We start from the raw sequence: 23,669 nt of genomic DNA on the forward strand, positions 1-23,669 counted from the left end.
AATTATATAGGTGCAATTTAAAACCAGAAAATGAGACTGCTTTGTACACAGCCTATACCCATTAGCCAAATTTGGCTCTTTTTTATTCCCAGCACCTAGCCCTACCCAGCCCAAGCTAATAAATAACTACATGTTATTTCGATCACGTCAATCGAACGTGTTCCAGCAACCCTACTATGCTAGATCCTCACTGGACCTAATTGAAGACTCTGTCTTGACCAATAAACAAGACCTGTTTTAATTATGTATGGATTTATGAACTCATTTTTCACTATTAGGTAAAATCCTTAATGAATTACTACTGAGACCATAAACCTCCTTCTCTTTGTAGCAACTAGAAACCTAATTCCTTTTAGAGGAAGTTCTCCATTGGTGGTGTTCCCCTGTGGAACACAAACAAACTTAGGGCTCATTTTGTTCATCACTGAAGTTTTCATCGTCTTTCCTTTAATATCATAAGTTGTTCTTCAGAAATGCTCTATCAATTTAGGTACTTTTTTTTTTTTCAATTTAGGTACTTGCCAGCATGATAATAAATGCCTACTTGTTCACATTCTAATCCATCATCAATATTAATATTGTTTTTAATTTTCGCTGCAAAGAAAAAACTATATGCTTTATAGTTTTTTTGAGTGGGGTAGCTTTAAAAATTGTTTAATATACTCTTTTTCTTAGAACAATTTTTAAAAAAGATTTTATTTGAGAGAGAGAGAGCGAGAGAGAGCACAAGAAGGGGGAGGGACAAAGGGATAGGGAGAAGTAGACTCTCTGCTGAGCAGGGAGCCCAACATGGGGCTTGATCCCAGGACCCTGAGACCATGACCTGAGCTGAAGGCAGATGTTTAATAGACTGAGCCACCCAGGCACCCCAGGATAATTTTAGATTTATAGGAAATTTATAGGAAAGTTGCAGGTGCAGTTAAGAGAGCTTCCATGTACTCCATAACCAGCTTCCCTTACTGTTAATATCTTACATTAATATGATACATTTGTCATAATTAATGATACAATGTTGGTAAATTATTATTACCACCTAAAGTGCACATATTATGGGGATTTCCTTAGCTTTTACCTAATTTTTTTTTTTTTTTCTGTTCCAGGGTCTTATCCAGGACACCACATTACATTTAGTTGCCGGACCTCCTAAGCTCCTCTGGACTGTAATAGTTTCTCATACTTGCTTTTGATAATCTCTAGAGTTTTGAGGAGCATTGGTTAAGTCTTTTTTAACTGTCCTTAAGCTTGGGCTTGTTTGATGGTATTCTAGTGGTTATACTAGTGATATGGGTTTTGGGGATAAAGATCATAGCAAAAACTCATTTTCATCAAGTCATATCAAGTGTACCCTTTAGAAGGAAGTAGCTATACATATCCCACATTAAAGGGGTGAAGAGTTATGTTCCATCTCCTTAAGGGGCAAGTATCTACAACATAATTTGAAATATATATATTGTAAACTTTATTATATATATAAACTTCACTGGGATTTTGAGTGGTATTGCTTTGAATCTATAGATCAAGTTGGGGAGAAAAAGAATTGGGAAGAAATGACATCTTAAAAATATTAAGTGTTCTAATTAATGAGTAAGAAATATTTCTACATTTAGTTTTTGAATAAGAAAGATCTCTCAGTTTAATTAGATGTATAATTTATTTCATTAGTGTTTTGTAGTTTTCCACATAAATTATATTATTTTGGTATTGATATTATAGGTATTTTGTTAGATTTATACCTCAGTGTTTGGATGGCTGTTTTATAAGTGGTATTTGTTCTTTATTTCTTTCTTTCCAATATTCCAACATTCATTTAAAAAAATTAATAGATTCCTTGGGGTTCTCTACAAAGACAGTATGAAATCTGTGAATAAAGACAATTTGATTTCTTCTTGTCCAATCTGTAAATATTTTATTAGGTTAAGGAAGTTCCCACTAATTCTTAGTCTTTTTGACAGTCTTCATCATGAATGAGCTTTGACTTTTCTCAAATGATTTTTGTGCATCTACAAATATAATTGATGGTTTTTCTTATCAGTTAATATGATATGGTCAAATTATACATGATATGGTAATATGACTGATATGATTATATGTTTTTTTTAAACTATTTGTGAGTATGATTAATTATACAGATTGATTTATGAATGTTCAACAGCCTTGCTCTCCTGAAGTGAACCCCACCTGTTGATTTCAGGCTTGAATACAGTCATCTTCTTGTTATCTGCAAAGGGCTTATGATTTTAATTTTAAACTTTTAATGTTAAACTTTTATTCTTTGTTCTTGCAAGGTTATGTGATGTTTATATTCCTAGCTTGAATGATGAAAAGATTCTATAAATCGTTAAAATACAGAAATGCGTTAACAATTTTAGCCCTATACTCTACAAAAATATTTATACTATGACTAGTAATAATGTTTAATATATGGAATAATTGAGCTATTGCTATTGATATTATAAGAAATTTATTCTCATATATATCTATTCACTTTATATATTTTTAATAGAATTTCTGACAGATTAAGGAAATAATGTACCTGATTTGTTTATACAAAAAGATATATTAAGGAACTAATAAGACACTTCTGTCCTAAAAAGTAAAAAGCGGGACAGACTGAAAAATTCCACTGCTCTTGGTCCCCAGAGAGGGAGGGCATGGGGCAAACCACTGACTCCAAGAGTGAAGAGACAGGGAAACACAGGGAGTCCTGGTTTACTGGCATAGAGACTCACACGAGGAAACTGACATGGGGCACCAGAGCCAGGGTAAGAAAGCCTGAACTGTAATTGATGCTTTGCTGGAAGCTTGGTGTGGAACAAGTCTGAGAGTTAAAAATTGGGTAGGGACTAAGGCTTACGGGGCTCCCACAATATTTTGAGATTTACCTCCAGAAGCTCAACCAGGTCTCCATAGTAAAATACCAGAGGAATTTTAAAATCTCCTCCTGCTTCTGACAGGGGGAGGGAGAAAAGGAAACGTTTTGAAATACACCAGAGCACTCTGTTCTTAACAAGGGCTGCCCTCAGGAAAAACTAGTTAATCAGAGCCTAACTTGCTGAGGTATGATCAGAATCTAACTGACCTACGGAAGGGAAATACCCAACTCCAATTAGTTCTAGCCTTCCTTCCCATGTGGAAGACAGGAAATACTCAACTCCAGCCCACTCTAGCCATTCTGTCCCACCTATGGGGTCTGAGAAACACTTGTGAACTTCACAGTCCAGAGACAGGATCACCAAAAGACTAAGACCTAATCATAGGAGTATAGAATGTTTCTCCTCCTCTCACCTTCATCATCACATTATTAAAGGTCTATTTACAACCATAGAATATTATTCAGTCCTGGAAAGGAGCCATCAAGCTATAAAAAGACATGGGGGAAATTTAAATGCATACTACTAAGTGAAAGATGCTAATTGAAAAGGTGACATAGTATGAATTCAGCTATATGACATTCTGGAAAAGGCAAAAACTATGGTAGAATAAAAGGATCAGTGGTTACCAGTGTTGGGGAGGGAGAGGAGGGATGGATAGGGAGAGGATGGAGGATTTTTAGGGCAGTGCAAATATTCTGTCTGCTGTTATAATGGACATACATTTCATTATACTTTTGTCCAAACCATAGACTATACAACACTGAGAGTGAGCCCTAAGGTATATAGGTCTTTGGGTGATTATGATGTGTCAATGTAGGTTCATCCTCGATAACAAATAAATGATTCTAGTGAATGATGCTAATAATAGGGGAAGTTATGCATGGCATGTGTGGGGGCAGGAGGTGTATGGGAAATACGGGAAATCTCTGTATCTTCCTCTGAATTTTATTGTGAACCTAAAACTGCTTTAAAAAGTCTTAAAAAAAAAAACTAAGTAAGAAACTACTAAATCATGAAACTGTCACTTTGGGCTTTTAACACAAGACTTGATTTATAATATTGGGGGAGAGGACATAAAACACAAATTAATTACTTGGTAAAAAAGGTTACTTCTATTAGCCAGTTTGAACTTCTATTAGCCAATAGTAGGAGCTATCCTCAAATGATTATTCAAATTGGAAAACACTGCTCCATCACCTGTTGGAGACAAGTTGCAAGTAGAATCATATATATGGTTTATAGCTATTTTGTCAACTACCTTGCCTGGACATTTTTCTATAACCACTCTATTGGTCACCACCTCCTCCAAGAGCTCCTCGTGCAAATCCTCCTCTAGATCCCCACTGTTGTTGCAGATACTGTTCTTTTGATACGGCTATTTTTATTTCACATTTACTAAGATCAACATTATGGTATTTCTATTCCATTATCTTTAATCCATGTCTCTTATTGTTCTTGTTTGTGGGGAGCTCTATGGATTCCACCATACCAAAATAACCATTTGGGGGCATTTATCAAGTTAAACTATGAGGGCACTTGACAAAGAAAGTCTGCAAACATACTAAACAAAATAATGCCTGGTATCATCCAATGGGGTGAGAAAGAATAAGTAGTGTTTAAAAACTGAATTTCCCTCCCAATCAGTTTTATTCGGAATCCTTTTTCATTTTAGTTGAGATGTGTTACAATTGAATTTTAATGAGACTTAATCAACTTACACACCTAGACACATTTACTAAACTCTTATTTTGCTTTAAAATATTTACTTTCTGATTTAGAAAGTAGTGTGATTGCAATCTCTAAAATTCCATTTGCCAGAATTTGATAGCATACTTTAGTAGGATGTAGTTTAATAATTGTTAAGGAATCAGCCACATTACAGCATTTTTTTTTTCAGTTGCAAAGCATCAACTTTAAGTGCTCAGAAGTCATTATTAGGGACGTTGATAAAGCCAATAATTCTCAAGTTAGAATAGCTAAAAGGTTTCAAATATGCAAATAAGTCACTTCATACAATTTCAGAATCTTCACAGTTCTTTTCTGTCATCTACCTTTTTTCCTTTTAATAATTAGTGACAACTTCATATAAATCCATTTGCTTCACAGTATACCAAAATATGAAGTATTTATCCGTCTGAATATTAGACACTCCCTTTATAGGTTAGTTTTTAGGAATTCGCATACTCTGAACATCTGTTTAATTTTATTTGCTTATATCTTAGTAAAAAATTCACATGTTCCAGAATTTTTGACTTATTTTCATGTAAGTAACCATACTTCTGGAGAATAGACATAGGTAAAACAAGACAAAATAAAATTACCTTATATCTCTCTTATCATTGTGTTCTGATGTCTTCTTTGTCCTGGATGATACACTAGATCACCAAACTGGAACTGAAATGGTCATATAACTGATCTAGATCATGGAATCCAAATTTGTTGCTTAATATATTCATGTGAATGACTATGGAGTCACACATTGACTTTTTTCTCTCCTTTTGTTTTTATATATTTTGACATTGTAAACTACCAGATGCCTGGGAACCCCCACAGGAACGCCAGGTTGAAAAGTTGGGGATAGCCTAGTGAATATGCAAAACCAATGAGCTGACTACAATGGCCTTGATTATTTGTTCAGACGATATTGGGCTCTGTTACTTACCTATTTTCTGTACTATTCATTTGAGCACATTTTATCTTCTAAATTTTTAAAACCACAGGTATTTTAAACTCATGTGATGGATTTGTTGCAGAAATGGTGATAGATTGAAATCTAAATTATTATATGTATTTTCAAATGTGCAAATTAATTTTATTATAGCCTTAAGTAAATTGCATAAAGTATAATCCTAATTAATATGTAAAATAAGTACTTTTATTAGTGTTGCTTAAATTATGAATCTTAAAGGCCATTTTTAATTTAACATTTTTACTTTTATCCTGAGTAATTCTATTATCATTACTATTAATTATGCATATGAATTAAAAGAATATTCCCAGAAGGCAATTATTATAACATAAATCAAAGTTTCTTGAGACCCCTTTACAAATCAGAATATTGTCTAAATAGCTGTTGAAACTATATACAGAGAAGTAAAATAATTTAGATAAAAAGGAACTAACAACTCTTTCAGTGATTATGACTGCACAAAATAAAATGAATTTCTTTTTTTTAAAGATTTATTTTAGAGAGAGAGAGAGCACATAAGCGCACATGAGTGGAGGGAGGAGCTAAGGGAGAGAAACTCAAACAGACTCCCTGCTAAGTGGGACTGGACTTTGGACTTGATCTCAGGACCCTGAGATCACAACCTGAACTGAAACCAAGAATTGCAGGCTTAACTGACTAGCTACCCAGGTGCCCCCAAATGAATTTCTTTTTATAGACGATATTATTTCATATCAGTTTTCAGTAAAACATTGCTTCAAATTTTAATCTTGAGAGTATTTAAGTTTCAGAGTACTAAGTTGTTTTGCTTTAGAATGTTCCATATGCACAAACTGAGACAAGGACTTAAACACAGGCTGCTTATTTGGCAGGTGATGCAAATAAGCCGGAGTAGGGAAAATGAGACAGGAAAGAAAAGGCCCCAGTTAGCTCTTTGCCACTGTGTGTAATGGTGCTCAGTCCCACTGTGATGGTTTTAAAATTCATCATACGTTTTAAGACATAGAGCCTATTGCTTCTCTCATTGAGTGTGGACTGTACTTCATTGCTAATGTGTAGCATCTGGTCAAAGTGTGGCTTCCTCATTCTTTTCTCTTTCGTTCTCTCAGGCAAGCCAGCCGCTATGTCATGAAGACACTCAAGTAACACTATGAAGAAGACCATGTGAAGAAGGACTAAATTCTCTGCTTAACAACCCATGAGAGAACTTGGAAGAGGACCTTTTAGGCCCATGCAAGTATGACTAACCCAGCTAACATCTTGACTGCAACCTAATGAGAGATCTGAGCCAGAATCACCCAGATAAGCCACTCTTAAATTCCTGGATCACAGAAACTGTGAGATAATAAATGCTTGCTGTTCTAAGCCACTAGATTTTGGGGGTAATTGTTATTCGGCAATATATAACTATGCATTCAATGAGGAACTTCTGAAGATCTGTGGAGAAGACACATCAGAAGTTTTCCTGGAATGACCGAGAAACAGAGAAATTGTCCATCGACTTTTATCCCCCATTGTCCCCAGGGCATTAACATATTCATAGTCTGGACTGACTTATGAGTGGCTAATGGGTGTGTGCAATCAGTAAGATCCCTCAGCTTCCAAAAAAAAGGCGTAAAGCATAAACGTGGAGGTTGTTGAGGTGAGTAAATGTGTTTAGGAACTGCCCAGCACAGATGGGATGGGATAAAAGCAACAAAAGCATCTGTTAACAAATGCCACTTATGGAGCCCAACCTACTTTCTATGTTAAATAACTCCCCCGCCAAAAAAGAAAAAAAAAAAAGAAAATGGAGAGAAGAATTCAAAATACTTAAACTACACTGAGATCTTCTGTTGAGAATTTTTTTCTCTACATTCTGCCTTTAGAAATAATTCATTTAACATAAAAGAAAGTAGACTCAGCCTGGGAATTATTTTTAAGAGATAATATGCAAACAACCAGAATCAACCTGGGCAATGAAGCTTATCTTAATCTATTGTAACCTCTATCACTATGTCTAAATTACTCTCTTACAATCAGAATGATTTTCTCAAGGCAAAATGTTCAATTATTATTAAGAAAGTTTGCATTTTTATAGTAAACTGCTATATCCCTAGTTAGCAAACTACTATTATATAGTTAATGGTAGCTAAATTTTCTATCTATGTACAAGGCACCTTGCTAGGTCATTTATATAATTTTGTCAATCCCCAAAACACAATACAAGATAGATACTATTTTTAGGCTACCAGTGATTAGAGCCCTCTATCTGGCTTAAATTTAAATTAAAAAAAAAATCTACTATTGGATATTTACCCAAAGAAAATGAAAATACTCATTTGAAAAGATACATACACCCATATGTTTATTACAGTATTATATATAATAGTCAAGCTATGGAAGCAACCCAAGTGCCCATCCATAGATGAATGGATAAAAAAGATGTGGTATATGTGTGTGTGTGTGTGTGTGTGTGTATATTACACAGGAATATTACTCAGCCATAAAAAAGAATGGGATCTTGCAATTTGCAACAACATGGATGGACCTAGAGGGTATAATGCAAGTGAAATAAGTCAAAGACAAATACCATATGATTTCACTCATATGTGGAATTTAAGAAATAAAACAAATGAATAAACAAAAATAAAAATATAAACAAAAATGGACTCAAATATAGAGAACAAAGGGGAAGTGTGTAGGGGCTGAGTGAAATATATAAAGGGAATTAAAAGTACACTTATCTTGATGAACACTGAGAAATGTATAGAACTGTTCAGTCATTATATTGTACACCTGAAACTAATACAACACTGTAGTTTAATGTACTTCAATTGGAAAAAAAAAATCCACATGGCAGTCATAATATTAGGAGATTTCACTGGAAACAATGTTCCCCATGGCAAGAGTTAGTCCAAATCCTGATCCATTCAGATACCCACGTATGGAAGAGGTTTCTGAGTTTTGGTTAAAAGTCCACAATTTCTACTGCTGGAACTGCCTAAATAACATATTCAAGGAATAGTTGGATTCTTGCAATATGAAAGAACACATGACTCTACAAGGCAACTCATTTGATTTTTCAGTAGTTCTTGTGGCAAAAAGTAAATTAACTAGAACAACCATTAGTTTTTTAATACTTGCAAAGTGTCAAGCATTTTGCCAAAATATTATTATAGTAATGATAAATATCTTTTTTTATTCTTCCAACCACTGGATCACATTCTTTTAACTGCAGAAATCCATACGCTTTCTAATCCATTTCCTAAGCATTTGAAAAAACTTTTCATTTTGTCACAAAATTTTCCCATTTCCATGGGAAACTTGACAACTTTCTCAACCTTTTCTTATAAAGCACAGTTTCTAGATCTCTGTCATGACTACACATCCCTGGAAGGACAGTTTGTTCCAACAACCAGATTTTTCCTCCTACCCTCCACTCCAATACCACATTTAACAGATGTCTTATACTTTATGCGCATTTATCTATGTATGTAGATACACATATGTTGCTAGAGAAATTAAGGTTGTCTCATAGAGAATAAAGTTTTGTACTACTTTTTTTCTGTAAACAAGCAGTAATTATCTGAGTAATGTTGGAGGCAGTGTGTTTGAGCTGTTTAACATTCCATATTTTTATATTAGAAATGTACTTTATTTCAATAACTATGTACACATAAGCCATATATATATATGTATATACATATACATATGTTTGTATTTATATATTTATATATGATGGACGCTATCACAGAGTTATAAGGCATAAAAAAACTTAAAAAGGGGATCAGGGCACTTGGGTGGTTCAGTCAGTTAAGTGTCTGTCCTGGGCTCAGGTCATGATCCCAGGGTCCTGGGATCTGATTCTCCCTCTGCCTCTCCCCACCAGCTTGTGCTCACTCTCTAATAAACAAATAAAATCTTTAAAATAAATAAATAAATTAATTAATTAATTAAAAGGGGATTAGAATTTCACATTAAATTGTGAAAAAGATTGGTTTTTAAGTCTTAAAAACATTAAAATATATACATTCCTAAAGTTTTTCTGAGGTTTCATAAAAGTACATATAAAATTTTAAGTTTTATGGTTTCTGACATGCCCCCAACCTCAACATACATCATATTTTCCTTACTTTGCATCCTTTACTTCTCTTTTGGACTAATGGTATTTTAATGAATTTAAATCTTCTTCAGATTTCCAAAATATCTCTCTTAATCTCTAATGTATAAATTATTATCCCTTTAATGGCCTTTCACATAATCATTCTTATTTTATCTTCTTCAGTTTTAACTAGTCTAGCTCTAATCTGATGTCCATTGGCACAGTGTATGATTGAGCAATTCTCCAACAGAACTTTTCTCAATTTTATAAGCTCTTTTGTAAGATTTTAAACTCTACTTTTAAGTTGATTTCCTTTATATTTACATTGTCTTCTGCCACAGGGCAGATTCATGATTCCTCAAGGGGTAGGTAGTACTTACTTAAGAGGCATGTTTAAGTCAGGAGTAATACATTAAAAGTGAAATTTTTTTTATTTCCTACACAATTCTATAGCAGCAGGATTTGGAAAATTAGCACTAAATAAGAAATAATCAGGGAAAGAAAGATCACTTGTACTTAATTAACAGTATAATATGTATTTTAAAAATTATACTTCCGTAGTTTCCTTCTTTTTAGATATATATCAAAAAAGTCTGCATCGTGGCATTACCTATTTTCCATCTTGCTACAAGGCCTAGCAGAGAAATGGAAATGTATAAAGTGTATGTCTTTCTAGATAATTGCTATTTTTGGAGTTTAATTTTAAGCTAAAGTTTGAATGTATATTCTAATTCAGCATGGAATCGGAAATTTCTAAAATTCTTTTTAATTCTTTATTAATTGCTAATATAGCTAAAATGGTGAAGACTTCTCTAACACAAAACACGTATGCCTTTTATAATTTTCCAGGAAATAATAGAATTGAATTAAAAAACTGACCACTCATCAGCCTAAATCAGATCATAATCAATAAATCACTGCATAAACTAAACTTTAAGAAATGCCCATGGGGGGGCGCCTGGGTGGCTCAGTCGTTAAGCGTCTGCCTTCGGCTAAGGTCATGATCTCAGGGTCCTGGGATCGAGCCCCGCATCGGGCTCCCTGCTCCGCGGGAAGCCTGCTTCTCCCTCTCCCACTCCCCCTGCTTGTGTTCCCTCTCTCGCTGTCTCTCTCTCTGTCAAATAAATAAATAAAATCTTAAAAAAAAAAAAAAAAGAAATGCCCATGGGATTATTTATATGAAGATAATTTATTTCTCTCAAGAGCATCTATGGTTTCGATTAGGCTTATTAAAATGCTGATTAACTATTCTGACCTCTACTTATTTACCAAACTGTATATTTCCTGAGGATTGTTCTAATTTGAAATTTTGTTATTAGAAAACTGAGTAAAAAAAAAAAATCCAAGCTCCAATTATAGAAATTGATTTACATAACAGAGTCGTATTTATCCAAAAGATGTGTAATGAAAATGTCTGGAAAACAGTATGGAGGTTCCTCAAAAAGTTGAAAATAGAGCTGCCCTATGATCCAGCAATTGCACTACTGGGTATTTACCCCAAAGATACAAATGTAGGGATCCGAAGGGGTACGTGCACCCCAATGTTTATAGTAGCAGTGTCCACAATAGCCAAACTGTGGAAAGAGCCAAGATGTCCATCGGCAGATGAATGGATAAAGAAGATGTGGTATATATATACAATGGAATATTATGCAGCCATCAAAAGGAATGAAATCTTGCCATTTGCAACGACATGGATGGAACTGGAGGGTATTATGCTGAGCGAAGTAAGTCAATCAGAGAAAGACATGTATCATATGATCTCACTGATACGAGGAATTCTTAATCTCAGGAAACAGACTGAGGGTTGCTGGAGTGGTGGGGGGTGGGAGGGATGGGGTGGCTGGGTGATAGACATTGGGGAGGGTATGTGCTATGGTGAGTGCTATGAATTGTGTAAGACTATTGAATCACAGACCTGTACTTCTGAAACAAATAATACATTATATGTTAAAAAAAAAAAAAAAGAAGAAGATAGCAGGAAGGGAAAAATGAAGGGGGAGAGGAATCGGAGGGGGAGATGAACCATGAGAGACTATGGACTCTGAGAAACAAACTGAAGGTTCTAGAGGGGAGGGGAATGGGGGGATGGGTTAGCCTGGTGATGGGTATTAAAGAGGGCACATACTGATGGAGCACTAGGTGTTATACGCAAACAATGAATCATGGAACATTACATCAAAAACTAATGATGTAATGTATGGTGATTAACATAATAAAAATAAATAAATAAAAGCTATAAAAATGAAAAAATATGTCATGAACTCTATAGAACTCATAGCTATGAAACAGCTATCTTATAAAATATTTTAATTTTTGATTTCTAAAATTATATTATGGTTAGAAAATAGGATCTGTGTAAGTTTGTCTCAAACTTTAATGTATGTATACATAGAAGAATAAACTTTTAATAGACTCTGCTTCTTCTTAAAATGGTATTTAATTATAGATAGCTATATGTTGCTTCCTTAAAGAAGCTATTACCAGATTCTCTATTATATTTAAAATAGTGAGAATGTCAATTGTGTTTTTAATGAAATACACAAATTAATATTTATCATTTATTAGATGTTTATTAAAATCAATAAATGTATACCTTTAAAATTACAATTATTAAGATGTGTTAAAGTTCATGCAACTAGTTACATTATCTTCACAAGAAAAAGCTCCTGTCTGGGATCAAGCAAAATCTATCCATTTTTCATGTTCTTTTTAATTTTTAACATTTGTATTACTTTCGTGTTTTAGGAAATTTCTAGAAGGAGTAAGTCATCCAGCCTGTATATATTTTTAGACTATCTTCATCTTGGGTCAAAAGAATCCTCCCTGATACCATCTATCATCAGATAGTTTGTATTGGGTGGGGAGGGTAAAGCCATAGCCTCAAAGTAATGAAGTATGCTCATGACCTGAGCCAAAACCAAGAGTTGGTTGCTTAACGACTGCACCCAGGCGCCCTAGGAATTTTCTTTCTTGTTCATTTCCTTGTCCACTCTACTAGTTTGCTAGGGCTGACTTAACAATGTAACACTGACTGGTTGGCTTAAAACACAGAAATTTATTTTCTTACAATTCTGGCATCTGATGTCCAAGATCAAGGGGTCAGGAGGGTTGGTTTCTTCTAAGGGTCTCTCTAATTGACTTATAGATGTTTGTCTTCTTCTGGTGTCTTAATGTGATTTTCCCTCAGTCTGTGTCCTCATCTCTTCTTATAAGGGTATCAGTCATATTGGATTTGGTCTCCCGTATATAACCTCATTTTACCTTAATTACTTTTTTAAACACCCTAACTCCAAATCAGTCACATATGAAATTTGGAAGACACAATTCATAATATCCCTCTCTTATCTGTAAACCAAAAGAAGTCTACCTCCAGATAATAATCAGAAAAATGCAAGGAATATACTCACACTAAGGAAAAGCATGGACATGAATTTTGAAGTAAAGCTAAATATTAAAATATGAAAAAACTTTAAGGCCAGTCTTAGAAAGAGACCAAAAGCCATTTTCAGAACCGTCATAGAACTTCCCCTTATCAGACGCTAGTATTATACATAAATATAAATCTCTTTCTTGGTCAAGATTGTGGCTTTTTAAACTTATGGTTAATTATTAGCATTATAAATTTTTTCCCTATTTTTCACTATATATAAGCCCCAAAGGTGGAATATAAGTTTATGTTATAAAATTAACATACCATAAATTTAAAAGCCTTCTGCATGATTTTTTGTGAAAAGAGATTATATGGGAAATCCCTACACTGAAGATTTGAAAATTCATGCAAAGGGTAGAAAAATAGCCATTATTATATTTTATGATGAAGACAACCCATTTGAGTCTTCCCTCCTGTTTTTTTTTGTAATCACTAAGCATTTAGTGTCTCATCTTAGATAAATGGCTATGGAGGAACTCAGATCAGAACCTAAGGTTAGGAGCTCTATCCAAGAAGCTTAGGATCTTTGACATCTCCTCCAGTTAACTATGTGACAGTTACTTTATGAAAAATGTTGAGTTGAAATGAAAGTCTGCCTATGTATTTTTTTATTTCCAAAGCTATATCACAATAGAACTGTTACATAACCTGGACTGGATCGCCGACTCAAGAACCAAGCGGCCCTTGGAGAACTTGGAGAATAGGAGGTTTAACACTGGCGGGCTCAGAGGAGAGTGGTCTCCAAAGGTCTGAGCCCCAAGCACAAACAAAGGGGAAAATTAATACACTTCTACTTCTGCGTACTTGGCACTTTTGATGCGTGCTCGAAGCCGGGCAGGGAGAAGAACCTGGATTGGTGCACTCGGGAAGCAGAGCAGGGAGAAGAACCTGGAAGAGCCCCGGGGCAAGGACTGGGACTCTCTCGCTGGCTTGGTTGGCCATCTTAGGACACAGATTTTCCTTATCAGAACTGCTTTAAAAATTTACTGTTTTGCCACTTGACATGTTACAGATTGTATAGTCCAGAGAGAATATCAAATAAATGTGGAATTTGGTTTGGAGCTGAGAATTTAACTCAAGCAGTGCCAATTAGTTTTCTTATGAGTTGATTTCATCTTTCTTTCGAATTGTAGCCTGAGAAGATGGAGGGTCAAAGTTGTCAATAGCAGTTTTTCCATTATATATAGAGAGAGTTCACTTTTGAATATGGCCAATACATACAGGGAAATAGAGTCAGAAGATAGAGAAATAATTACTGGACTGCATCATCCCTGGATCCAGCTATGCCTAAATTAGATTCATAAATGAACTTCCAGGTTTTATAAGCCATGAAAACTCTAGATATGCTTTTAATGGAATTGGTTTAATTTTTTTTAATTGAAGTCAACCAGGTCTTAATATAGTAGTTTTGTCATCTCATGATTTAAAAGAATTGAGATGTAAAGGAGTGAATGAGAATGAAAAGCATAAGAGAAATTAACACCGAAAATTTTTATTTCTCTTGTGAGGTGGAATCATATGAGAATGTATAAATTTTTATTTTTTAATGTTCAAAATGGCTTTTAGGAATGCATGCTATCGAGAGACAGAAACTATATTAAGAATTATTACAAAGCTAATACATTCTCGAGATTTATACTTATCATTAACCATTTTAAATACCCTAACATCCAAAGAAGTAGTAGAACATTGTAATATGACATTATGAAAACATGATGAGCAGGGAAATATCCATGGAAATATGTTTTATAAACCAATTCCTATATTCAGCCTATCTGAATTGATTTAAATATAAATTTTAATGTAGTTAATGTGGTGATCTGTGATCTCCCTTTTTGCAATTGCTAACTATAGCTCATGTAATATTATCAGTCTTAAGACAATCATTTATCCATGCTAAATAATTCTGAATCAAAGGAATATTTACTGGATGGGAGAAATCTCTATATGAGCCTGCAGAATGCAGCATCTACCTGTCAACTGCCTGAATTCTTTATTGGTAATTCTTTGCTATGTAAAGCTTCTTCTTCTTCTTCTTTTTTTAACTCTAATCACATTTAGTGAGCAAATAACTAGAAATAATCATTTAGGACTCCATTCATCAGAACATTATTATTTTACATCAACTAAGCCTTTATGAGATAGCTGAATTTCTTTGGGGAATAAATACTGTTTACCATTTCCCTTTGCTATGTGACTAATAGAAAGTTTTAGGTCTATCTCAGTGCTAAAGCCCACAATGAACACTAAGCTATTAGCAGATTTTAATGAACACATCATTATCTGAGCAATGAAACATTGAAAACCAGACACCAGAGCAGTCGTGTGTTTGAATCAACAAATAAAACAGAAGAGTTAAGATTTAAATGATGTGTTTAAACAACTCAAAGTAGAACTATTTTAGACAAATTACAAAATTGGATTCTTTTGGGGAACATAAGTCTGGTATATAGTTATGGATCTGAAATTAACTCCATGAGGAGTTCTTCAGAATACATTTTTTTAATTTAACAGAAATAGAGAGTAGTGTTAATATTAAGGGTGTGCAATAGTAAGAGCTAAGACTTTCGAATTCTTGACACAGAGATAACAGAGATAAGTAATATCTCTAGCAATTGGAGATTGTGTGACCCTGATAAATGACATGATTTACATTTATAAATATCCATAAGTTTTTTTCAACTATAATTTCAAAACTATATTAGAACTAAAATCACAGGTCTAAAAAAATAAATAAATTTAAATAGCCAAAGGGGAAATGGAAAAAAAAAATAAATGTAAAAATGTACTTATTTTAATGTTATAAAAATTAGGGTACTTTCAAGTGCTAGTGATTTTTTTTTAGTGCTCTTTATTATTTATTTATTTATTTTTTAGGGATTTTATTTATTTGAGAGAGAGTGTGTGAGAGAGAGGGATCACAAGCAGGAGGGAGGGGTACAGGGAGAAGCAGGCTCCCCACTGAACAGGGAGCTGGATGTGGAACTCCATCCCAGGACCCTGTGATCAAAACCTGAGCCTAAAGCAGACATTTAACTGACTGAGCCACCCAGGAGCCCCTAGTGCTCTCTTTTTATTAGTGTTATGATCGTCATTATTTACATTATGAAGTGAAAAAAGGCATGATGTTGAGGTGGATAAGTTAAATTATTATCTCCATGTTCTTAAATTCTTTAAAAGAAACTGCTTGCTATTCTTTATTTAAAATATATATTTTAAAATATTTTATGGATTCTGCCAAAATAAAGGCAATATTATAATACCTGAGTGTTATAGTTAAAATAATTGAAATAATATTGAAAATATTATCTTATGAAGTAATGATGATTTGGGGATAAAAAGAGTGGGGATAATTATGGCTTACTGATTTTAAAGTACCATGAGTAAGGATATATTTTTATATTTTTAAAAGTGAAAATGTACTGGAGATCTTCAAGAAAATATTTTGGTAATATTATATATAGGGTTGTTTAAAAATAATAAAAAGAAACTTGTTTTCAGAAATAGGGAGAACTAGATAAAGAACCCTTTCAGTATAAAACATTTAAAAATTATAAACAAATTTATAATTGTGTGTGTATGGGTGTGCACAGGTGTATGTGTATACTCACACAGAATTTACTTTGAGTTTTGGATGGGCAGGGATGCAGGGCATTCTTCAAATATGCTAAAACTAATGAGTAAAAATTTGATGAGAAACACGGTATGTACATAGTTTCAAAGTATCTCCCTTCTAACTAAAGAGGAAGACAATATCTTTCAGTGGAGAAATCTGATGGAAAGTGATCAAAGTTCAAGTAAACAATGGGATAAATCAACATCATGTATCTCTTAATGGGATCCCTTGAGAAGGACACAGCATAACATAGTATTTCTGCTGAGAGTGTATAATCTGAATCAAATTGCATGTGTGTGTATGTGTGTGTCAGATAGATTAAAATTGAGGTAGATTACACAAAGTAAGTGTCTGTACTCATACAAAAAATTCATGAAAGACAAAGAAAGGCTGATGAATAATTCCAGAAGACATAATTAAATGACTTCTAGAAATAGATCATGGAGAGGAAGACAGGGAATGAATAAATTGCTAAAAAAGATTTTCTTGAGATAATTGATAAAATTTGACTAAAGTCCATGTATTTGAAAAAGTATTGTATGCAGTTTAATATCCAGATTAATTTATTACAGTTTTATAAGTAAGTGTTCTCCGTCTTTGGAAATCTAGAAGTATTAAGGGGCAAAGCACTATATGCCCACAAGTTTTCTCTCATTTCTTTCTTTTCAGAAGAAAATATGTCTGTATGTGTGTGTAAGTGTTCATGTTGAGACTGTTACTGGGAATGTGCAGATATACAGGTACTCTAAGTATACTGGTGGGAGTGAAAACTAGACTTTAGCAGTATGTTTAAAAGCTTACATAAATTTGCATTTATTGTGAGTTAGCAATTTTCCTCCCAGGTATTTATTCTAGGAAAGCTATCATCAAAAAGACAGAGATGAGCTAATGAGAACATTTGTAGCAGGCAGAATTCTAAGTTGACCCACAATCAGGTATAACCTCCTCCCCTTGAGTGTGGGTGAAACCTGTAACTACGATGAAATATCATTCTGTGATTATGTTAAATTGCGTGGAATGGGGAGATTATCTGGAATGAGCCTAACCTAATCAAGTGAGCTCTTTGAAAGCAGAGGGTTTTTTGTGTGTGGTTGGTTTTTTGTTTTTTGTTTTTGTTTTTTTTGTCCTGACTGGTCACACTCACACTTAGTGACCTAGAAGAAAACAAAACATGTGAACATGGGGACTATGTGGCAAGAACCTAAGGGTGGCGTTGAGAAGATAAAAATGTTCCCTGGCCAATAGGAAAATGGGACTTCAGTCCTACAGCCACAAAGAAATGAATTCTGCCAACAACCAGTGAACATGGAAAAGGACTCCAAGCTCCAGATAAGAACTGAATCCCCAGTATCATTTTTTATAGCAAGTAACTGGAAACCATCTCTATGACTAGCTATAAAGACCAGGTAAGCAAAGTACAACATGGTATATGGTAATTATACGGTATATGGTTGCAAAATTGATATACAGCCTACATGAGAGCTTGTTATAAAATTCTGCATGTGTGCTGTGCATATTTTTCACATACATTCATGTATTTTTATATTGCATATTGTTATGTGTTGAATTATACCTCTCAAAAGAGATATTTGAAGGCCTAACCCCCAGTACCCCAGATTGTAAACTTATTTGGAAATAGGATCTTTGGCAGATATATTCAAGTTAAGATGAAGTCATTAGAGGGGTCCCCAATCCAATATGACTGGTGTCCTTATAAAAAAAGGAGAATTTGAACTCAGAAACAGACACAAACTGAAAGAAGATCATGGGAAGACATGAAAACCACTGTCTATAAGCCAAAGAATGCCTGAGGCTACCAGAAGCTGTGAGGTATGGGTTTCCTTGGCAGTTCCCAGCAAGAAACAACCCTGCCAACATCTTGCTTTTGGATTTCTAGTCCCAAAAACTGAGACATTAAATTTCTGTAGGGTAAGCCACCCAGTCTGTGGTACTTTGTTATGGGAGCCAACAAACTAATATGCATCCTTATATGCTCATGTTAATGAAATGGCAACAAAACTTAACAAGCAATATTTTAGTTGTTGGAGAATTATTTAGTTGTGTTCTGAAAATGAAATTGTATTTGATAATGTTTGATCTATTAACGTGGCAACTTCATATCCTTCATCCTTGTAATCTTTTATAATTTTTGTACTCAATTTTTGAGATATTCATAATAAATATCTATCACAGCTAAATACATTCAATAATAATGGCAAAAAGCTGATAACTCTTTTCAAATCAGCAGAAGTTGGGGGTTATTTATATTCTTACAGATGTTAAATAAAGGTTAATAACTAACTTATAAAGTCATTTCCTTTCTTATATTCCCTTTTCTGCATTCAGTCTCATAACTACCTTGTGACATTTCATAGTTTATACATTATTTGTATAAATATCAGGTTTTAAGTTGAAATATTAGACACAGACATGACTAAAAATAGCAGTTTTCTTTTTCTACTGGAGCAAAATAATTAATGGGAGATTAATATTGAAGAGTGAGAATATGCACTGAAATTTTCTTATAGATATACTTCAATTCATTGTCTAATAAATTAATGAAAGCTCTCACTTGTGCAAAGAATATTCATACCTGCACACATTGATGTTGATTCAATGACTCAGTAAAAGCTAAAAATTTGCTAAGGAACATGCTAGTAGTATCAGTGGACAAGACAGACATCAGACTATTATAAAAATATATGGTTAGCATTATGATGGAAAACTTACATGAATTATGTGGAACTAACCCAGTCAAAGGTGAGAAAATCTCCCCTGAGAAAGTGATTTGTAAGGTGAAGTCTTCTGATTTATGCAGGAGAAGTAGAAATGAGCAGCAGAGGAGGTTGGGGGTTGGACTGTATAGAATGTTGATTAAAAATAGAACATATATCACTGGACAAAGTTCTGCGATCTCGGTTAAACACCCGAAAAATGGTTATGATGCCATTGTCTGTTAAATACATGATTTCTTTTGATATGAATCTTGATTTTTTTAGAAATACTTTTCAAATCTGCATTTTCTGTCAAGAATAAATCTCATTAACTGCTCCACTCCAAACAGCCACTTCTGTCACTGCAATTTTATATAGGGACAGCTATACATTATTAACAAGCTATGAAAAGTCACTGGCTAAATGTCATCAAAGCTGAGATATAGCTGCACCTTGGGATTCATATAGCAAACAGTTTAGTTTTAATCATCTGGGACCACAAGATGTCTTGACATTTGAGCAGCAACTTTTTTCTCCTTAACTTGTACTGGAATCAGACCTCTATTATCTCAGCCATAATTTTCAGTTTAAACTGTGATTGAAAGTTTTACTTTTAAATGAAAAACGTGAAAAAAAATCATCCATCAAAGACCTTATCGTTCATTTAATCAATGCTCACCTGCAGCTTTCTCCTTCCTTCCCCCCTCCCCAAAAAGAAGTAAACAAGGGCAGCTATAAAATTCCAGCATCTTTAGAGCTGCCAGAAGTTTTTTGAGCTAACTACCTTTCTGTTACATTAATACCTACAAGAAATGACCTTGTTGAACAGCATTAAGATAGGTGATTGATTTTACTGTGGTGTTTTTTTTATTTTGATAAGTTTTCACACCTCAAAAATATGCATTTGAATCTTTTTCTGCTCATGGTCTAATAATATCCTCAGAACATCAATCTATGGTGGCCACAAAATATCCAAATTTAAAATTCATTAACAATATTTCATTTTAAATATTTAGTACATGATATTTTGAATTGAAATTTTATTGAGATCTATCACTTTAGTTTCTTATGTGGACCAGTCATGACAGCAATATAAAGAAAACATGAATTTTAAAATTAATAATAATCAGAAAAAATATAAAACAGATCAGTAAGGAAATTATAGTCACCAATAAAATTATACCAAATATAATGGATTGGGGCACCTGGGTGGTTCAATCAGTTCAGTGTTGGACTCTTGGTTTTAGCTCAGATAATGATTTTAGGGTCATGATCTCAGAGTCTTGAGATGGAGCCCCACCGTGTCAGGGCTCCAGGCTCAGCTCTGAGTCTTTCTCTCTCTCCCCCTTTGCCCCTCCCCCTGCTTGCCTGCACCTGTGCTCTCTCTCTCTAAAATAAATCAATAAAATCTTAAAAAAAAAAAAAAAACAACCCAACCCAACCAAACAAAAACAAAAAATAAAAATAACTTGGGTTAATAAAAATGCATTGCATAACTTGTGGGAAAACATATATGCCTCATGTCTTTTGTAATTTTATTATATGTATAAGGCAGCAAGCTATGGATGAGCAATTATTAGAAATAATTACCTTGTTCCTCTATTTCCAAATTATCAGGACATAGATGTATTTAGACATAAACTTTACTTTGCTTCTTGGGTAATTTCATCTTAAAAAGGCAACACAAAAATAACTATAGTCTCCCCATAAAATTTAAACATGCCATAGGGAGGAATAATCAGGGACTCAATAGTCTAGAAATACTGAGATTCTGCAACTGAAATAAAGAAGATATCCTCTGTACAGAGAGGATCTAGGAATATAACTTTGCCATTCTATTAATACCCTGCAAGAGTGGTTTTATTTTTCTCAACTTAAACTTAAAAAAAGAAAAAAACTAATGGTCAAATTAATAGGCTTACTATAGGTATCTATCTGTTGGCTCCTATTTTATTTTTAAATATGCTAAAGTCAGTTATAATTAGCATAATAAATTTATATGTGGAAATGAAAGGTGATGATGGAGTGTAAAACCAGCACATTGTTTCTTAACTGTTCTAAGAATGTTGACACTTAAAAGTATAAGTTTACAGTATTTTCACTTTTTATTTTGTCAGGAAATACATGTAATGAGAAGTTGCCTATGGTTGTCTTTAGCTCTTTAACAAGTTGAAAGCACTGCTTTTATGTGTGCTTCTCTTTCCCCTCCTTTATTTATTGAACAATATTCAAGTAATATCTGTCTGTTGCCTATAGTATAAGACCCTGTAGTAGGTTCTATACAATGATGAATAACATAGACAAGATACTTGCAGAGATCATAATAAAATAGGGAAAGAAAAACAAGGATCACACAAAACTATAAATGCCACCATATTCTATGAAGGTGTCTAATGGGAGAGAAGACCAAGTTTGCTCAGTGGTGAGAGGTGAGGAGAGTAGATTTCCCTATACCTGTCCTTTTGAGAATGAGTAGAGGAACAATTAACCCGCAATAAAAGGCTTAACTGAGGCACACCATGGTATTTAGTCAACTACCCCTACAGGTTTGGCTGGTTGACGAAAGAAATGCTATGTTTTGGGAATCTTTCCAGAATCTGGGTATCTCAGTTGGGATGCTCCAGAAACATCCTGAGAAGTTTCAGTGGAAGTGGTTTGGGGGAGATGTATAAAAACACCTAAAGTTGAGTAAGTTGGTGGAGGGAAAAGAATGCAGGAAATGAATTTTGTATTATTAAGTCATTTATTGAAGCCAATGATTAGTTTATTCTCCTGGGGAAACTCTGGTGAACCATGAAAAACCTACTTCAGAATTATGTAATCTGACGGGATGAGGAGGTTAAGGGATTGACACCCCAATTCCTGTCAGTTATTGTTATGGGGTGAACCATGGATTGGGAAGATGCTGAGAAGAGCAAGAGCATTAATTCCGCAGAATTTCTATTCTGTTTCGCAGGAAGAAAGTTTCTGCAAGCCCTCAGGCTCATAGACACAGATAATAGGCAGCTGGAAGACGGCTATGGCAAGTAAAAATGATAAGATCATAGCTGTGCTGGTGGGATATGGAAGGCATCTGGTAGAGTGAGCTAAAATTATTTGCATTTGTTAAGACTATTAATTAGAAGTCACAGACTTGGTTGGTTAGTAGATTTTTACCCAGTAGAGATACAAATAATTTCTGTTCAGTGGAAATAAGTAACTCTAATCCTTTATAAACTATCCTTTATTATTCTGTAGGACAGTGGCCAGATTTGTATCTAGTTCATCATGTTATTCTCAAATGCCTTTATTAAACTGCCCATAAATATATCATTCTTCAAACGCTCTACAAACCAGTCCTAATATCTTCTGGGTTTGTTCATTAATTAGTAAGCTGAATAAAGTATTTTACACTTGTTCATATCATATTTACTTGACAAACCTATGTATACTTAAAAAAATACAATTTAATTAGTCTGTGGCACATATTAAGCACTCTATGTATATTATCAAATTTAAGTCTCAGAATAATACATGGAGATAGGTATTATTCTTATTTTATAAATGAGAACAATGGCATGTTATTAAGGTTAAATAATTTGCCAAATAATAGATTTGGATTAAGACCCAGGGAACTCTGACTTGAAAGCCTTTTGCTATACTCTCTTCATGTTTTGAGAAAAAGTGTTCTAGACATTTTCTGATAGGAGCAGAGATTTCTTCCACCTAAAAGTGCAACTACAAGGTAACTGTGCACATACAGGCCAGAAGAATAGCCCTTGACTTAAGAGGGTCAGATTTTTTTTTTAATTTTTAAAAGAATAAATTAGAGCATGAAAAAATGATGATTTTCCCAAGGAGATAGTAGAACTGGGCTCCCTAAAGTTACTAATCTTGCTGAAAGTTCAAAAATCACAAAAAATTTAGTAGTGATTATATATACTTGTAAAACAAAAGAAAACATATTCAGATAAAATATAACCATCATTAATATGGGGGAATTTTTCAATTTTTATTCTCATTAAGTCACATAATAGTCCAAGTGAAGAAGTCTTTAACTGGATACCACTTCATGTGGCAATACTATTAATTGGTCAGTTAAATTTTTCAAAGGGTTGATAAGTGAATTGGTCGTTGTGAACTCAGTTATGCTGCTTGATCAAATAATTTCCAAATCTCAGGATGCTTAAAATAACACTTACTTCTTGCTTATGAGATAAGTCCATCAAAGGTCTACCAAGGCTGAACTCCTTCATCAATGTCCTCACTCTGGACTCAGCCTGATGGAACAGACATCATCTG

The sequence above is a fragment of the Mirounga angustirostris genome, unplaced genomic scaffold (genome assembly GCF_029215605.1).
Source record: "Mirounga angustirostris isolate CCGP_5_RB_7025 unplaced genomic scaffold, mMirAng1.0.hap1 SCAF_8, whole genome shotgun sequence".
Taxonomy (NCBI): domain Eukaryota; kingdom Metazoa; phylum Chordata; class Mammalia; order Carnivora; family Phocidae; genus Mirounga; species Mirounga angustirostris.